This window comes from Elaeis guineensis, unplaced genomic scaffold (genome assembly GCF_000442705.2).
Source record: "Elaeis guineensis isolate ETL-2024a unplaced genomic scaffold, EG11 Super_Scaffold_1000265, whole genome shotgun sequence".
NCBI lineage: Eukaryota > Viridiplantae > Streptophyta > Magnoliopsida > Arecales > Arecaceae > Elaeis > Elaeis guineensis.
The window spans coordinates 213,193-218,449 of record NW_027332432.1 but is presented as its reverse complement, the minus strand read 5'-3'; the positions used below and the strand labels follow the sequence as shown (position 1 = coordinate 218,449).

General features: G+C 33.4%; 2 non-coding genes across 2 annotated transcripts; one reads left to right on the top strand and one right to left on the bottom strand.

The window, feature by feature from the left end:
• Positions 1–1,698: 1,698 nt before the first annotated feature.
• On the bottom strand, positions 1,699–1,770 carry TRNAR-UCU (transfer RNA arginine (anticodon UCU)). Its single transcript has one exon. It is a non-coding gene; the product is annotated as a tRNA-Arg (tRNA).
• Positions 1,771–3,805: 2,035 nt separating this feature from the next.
• On the top strand, positions 3,806–3,893 carry TRNAS-GCU (transfer RNA serine (anticodon GCU)). Its single transcript has one exon. It is a non-coding gene; the product is annotated as a tRNA-Ser (tRNA).
• The last annotated feature ends 1,364 nt before the right edge of the window (positions 3,894–5,257 follow it).

Below are 5,257 nucleotides of genomic sequence, written 5' to 3'. Positions count from 1 at the left end.
GTTTAGAGTTTAGGCATTATTTTTTCCCTTTGCTTTCGAAAAAGAATAAAAAAAACACTAATGGTAACCCTTCGAGCCAACGAAATTAGAAATATTATCCGTGAACGTATTGAACAATATAATAGAGAAGTAAAGATTGTGAATACCGGTACCGTACTTCAAGTGGGCGATGGCATTGCTCGTATCCATGGTCTTGATGAAGTAATGGCAGGTGAATTAGTAGAATTTGAAGAGGGTACAATAGGAATTGCTCTGAATTTGGAATCAAATAATGTTGGCGTTGTATTAATGGGTGATGGTTTGATGATACAAGAAGGAAGTTCTGTAAAAGCAACAGGAAGAATTGCTCAGATACCTGTGAGTGAGGCTTATTTGGGTCGTGTTATAAATGCTCTGGCTAAACCTATTGATGGGAGAGGTGAAATTTCAGCTTCTGAATCTCGGTTAATTGAATCTCCTGCCCCAGGTATTATTTCGAGACGTTCTGTATATGAACCTCTTCAAACGGGGCTTATTGCTATCGATTCGATGATCCCTATAGGACGCGGTCAGCGAGAATTAATTATTGGGGATAGACAGACTGGAAAAACAGCAGTAGCTACAGATACGATTCTTAACCAAAAAGGGCAAAATGTGATATGTGTTTATGTAGCTATTGGTCAAAAAGCATCTTCTGTGGCTCAGGTAGTGACTACTTTTCAGGAACGAGGGGCGATGGAATACACCATTGTGGTAGCCCAAACGGCGGATTCACCTGCTACATTACAATACCTCGCTCCTTATACGGGAGCGGCTCTGGCTGAATATTTTATGTACCGTAAAAAACATACTTTAATAATTTATGATGATCTCTCCAAGCAGGCACAAGCTTATCGACAAATGTCTCTTCTATTAAGAAGACCCCCTGGTCGTGAAGCTTATCCAGGAGATGTTTTTTATTTGCATTCGCGCCTTTTGGAAAGAGCCGCTAAATCAAATTCTCGTTTAGGTGAAGGGAGTATGACTGCTTTACCAATAGTTGAGACTCAATCTGGGGACGTTTCAGCTTATATTCCTACTAATGTAATTTCCATTACAGATGGACAAATATTCTTATCCGCCGATCTATTCAATGCTGGAATCCGACCCGCTATTAATGTGGGTATTTCTGTTTCCAGAGTGGGATCCGCAGCTCAAATTAAAGCCATGAAACAAGTAGCTGGCAAATCAAAATTGGAACTAGCGCAATTCGCAGAGTTAGAAGCCTTTGCACAATTCGCTTCTGATCTCGATAAAGCTACTCAGAATCAATTGGCAAGAGGTCAACGATTACGTGAGTTGCTTAAACAATCCCAATCAGACCCTCTCACGGTGGAAGAACAGATAGTTACTATTTATACCGGAGCGAATGGATATCTTGATCCGTTAGAAATTGGACAGGTAAAGAAATTTCTCGTTCAGTTACGTACCTACTTAAAAAAGAATAAACCTCAATTCCAAGAAATTATATCTTCTACCAAGACATTCACCGAGCAAGCGGAAGCCCTTTTGAGGGAAGCTATTCAGGAACAGATCGAACTGTTTTTACTTCAGGAACAAGCGTCAACTTCTCCCTCTTATTCTTAGTACAAGAATACTCATTGAGAAATATTTCTGATTCGAATCATTCAAAAAAGGTTTCTTGGTATAGCCATTTAAAAAAGATAGATGGAAATAAATTGCGTCCAATAGGATTTGAACCTATACCAAAGGTTTAGAAGACCTCTGTCCTATCCATTAGACAATGGACGCTTTTCGTTCCTATTTTCTTCTTTCGTATTCTTCCTTTCTCTTGTTCGGATAAAAAACGATTACACGGAAAATATTTTAGGGAATAAAAAACAAGGATGCATATCCAAATCGATGATGTATGTATAATAAAGGGCATATATAATAAAGAATATAGAGCGGGTAGCGGGAATCGAACCCGCATCGTTAGCTTGGAAGGCTAGGGGTTATAGTCGACGTTGGTTGATCATTTTTAACGTTTCTAATTCAAAACCGAACATGAAATTTTGGTTTCATTCGGCTCCTTTATAGAAGATCGATGTATTCCCAAAGAGAAAAATTAGATCCATAACATCTATGTTAGCTTTTCTGTATGAATCCATCCAAAGCTACTTGCTTTCTAGATGATCCCTCTAGAGGAGGGGGATTATACTAAATCCATTTAGTCTAGTTACTTCGTTCCCTATTTCCACTCGCAGGATCCTGAGGAAAAGAATTTGGTTTCCACCGAGCTGAAACAATATGCTGATGGTTCTAGTAAACCAAAACCATCATTTTATAGCTATTTGGCTTCAATTTCCCTTTTACAAAAAAAAATTGAAGATCTAGTTACGATTGGAAATAAACTTTTGTATCTTCATCCATAGATCCTTTATTCATACTCATTCAATTGGAAGAGTTAATCCAATCCAAAAAAATTATGCTTCGCGACTCCATATCCATAATCCAATCTTTTTTATTCAATTTCTAATTGGCCTTTGGATACAAATCGTGAGAATGTATATTCTTCCTCAAATATACTATTGAGAGGTAAAGGATTAAACCTTTTTAAGAAATAAAGTTTTTGATCGGAATATGAAAAAAACTGAAAGACCCCTTAACTATTTAAGTTTTTGATAGAACGAATCACACTTTTACCACTAAACTATACCCGCTATATATTTATTATTGTATATGAATGGACCATTTGTCGAACAAAAGAGTGAGGCGCAATCAAGATAGCATCAGAATCATGAAAATTTGAGCGTTGACGCTTCGTCCCGCCGGGGACTTAGACTTAAATGGGCGAAGAGCAGAAAGCTTACTTAAATAACATAAAAAAAGTTATAGTTATATTATACTTTTCTTTTCGTTTGATACGAAGTCATTACTGACAGTCCCGGTCTGAAAGAATCATTGAAGCTGGATCATTGAAAGGATGAAATCTGCATACATGGTTTATTTTTTTTTTCAACTTCTCTTTCAACTGCCAGATCTTACTTATGAATTAAGAATTCGGGTCAATTGGATCTCAATTGTTCAAATAAAGCTTGTCTCTTGAACAAATAAATGAGTTATATTATAACTACGTTTATAAATATGTGTGTTTAATATTTGATATTTTTTTTTCATTTTAATAATTTTTATTGTTTAATATATGTACATATATATGTACATAATAAATATATAAATATATATACATATATTTATATATTTATTATTCCAGTTTCTTTTTCCAGTAAGTAATAAATTGATAAAAAGAAAATAAAAAAATATATTAATTTCATATTAAAATATATTAATTTCATATTAATAATATTAAGTAATAATATTAAGTAATAATATTAAGTATTAATAATAAGAAATGACACTTCAACAAGTATTTTTGATTGATATCAAATCATTATTAAATCATTTTATCTATGGAAATACTGGCCTGGCCCGGCCAGTACTTAAACCAAGCCGGGGGAATAAACCTTTCGTACAAAATAAAAGAAGTAGGGTATTTTTCTATTTGGGATATCCGTTTCGAATCATTATCTAAATTGAATTCCTGATCAAATTTCTTCTTATATATATATATATTTATCCTATTCCTATATAGATATATATTACTTTATTGTTCTTTTTATATATCTTTATAAGTTATATTATAATGTTTATTTATATATGTTATATAATTTATATGTTATATAATTGTTTTACTTTTTTATTTATCTATTTTATATTTTTATATATCTTTACTTCACGTGTCACATCACATAAAAAATTTTCCATTTTTAAATGGGGATGGGGATGGGGAGAGATGGCTGAGTGGACTAAAGCGGCGGATTGCTAATCCGTTGTACGAGTTATTCGTACCGAGGGTTCGAATCCCTCTCTCTCCGCTTCTTCTTATTACTTGAAGACTTTCGAATTCGAAGGAATTTCGATCCCTTGATTTTATCATAGGTAAATGTATGGAATAGATAAAATCATAAGAAAAAAAAATTTAGAAAAAGCAGGAAAAACTAAAAATATCTTTTTTTTATTCCTCACGTCCAGGATTACGCCCTGGATCATTGGATAAAAATCCGAAGATGAAGAGAGAAATAAAGAATATCACTACTGTATAAACGAATAGTTTGAGAGTAAGCATTACACAATCTCCAAGATCTTTTTTTTGAAAAAGGGAATAGGTTACTTATTTTTTACCACATACACTATTTTGTTTTGACATGACACCCCCAAAAAAATGAAGTGTTTTTTGAAAAGAAAGTCATTTTCACGAATTTCTTTGGAATAAGATTTTGATTCCTTCGTTATCAAAAATTTCTTGTCATATGAATAATTAGGTATTGTAGGCAACCTAATAAAGTCTTTGCTCACTGTAAGGTCAGAACGAGGAAATAAGTTGATCAAAATTCATCGCCGTGGTTATTCAATATACAAGAATTTCGATTTTTGAATCGAGGGTTCATAATGTAAGACTTATCTGGTCTTATCAATTTTTCGAATTTTGATTTATCGAATAAATCATGAATTTAGCAGAGTATTAAATCATCGAAAACTTACAGCAGCTTGCCAAACAAAGGCTAAGAGAAAAAAAAGTACAGGTATGACAGGCATAACATCTACGATTGGATTTAAAAAGGCATAAGCTTCGGGCAATTTGGCGAAGAAAAAACTACTCAAATAAAAGATAGAATTAAGACAGATGCAGATTAAACTAAAGATATTAAGCATAACAAAATTTCGTTCTTGTAGATTAGATAATTTTATTCTGATTGAGTTTTTTTTTATAAGGGAAAAAAAAAGACAAGTCAAAAAATCTTTCCTTCCATTCTCAAATGAGAATACAAGGAATTCCATTTTCATACAATATCTTAACTGAATTCCACGTAATGATCAATGAATTTTTTTGATTCTATATCTACATGTGTTGAATCCTAGCAACAATATATCCCCAATGTATTTATTGGGTTGGAATTGACGAATAACCAATACCAATATTAATGTTTATTAGTGTCGAATAGAAATTCGAAATGGGGCGTGGCCAAGCGGTAAGGCAGCGGGTTTTGGTCCCGTTACTCGGAGGTTCGAATCCTTCCGTCCCAGATCGTTTCCATCAGAAACGAAAGATGGGATCACATTGTATCCCACATGAAACATAAAATTGTTAACGAGAACATTGTTCTGAATTCTAAGAATCATTCTTAGAATCATATTTTTTCTTTCATTTGGTTTCTCACAAACGTAATCAAGTGTCAAA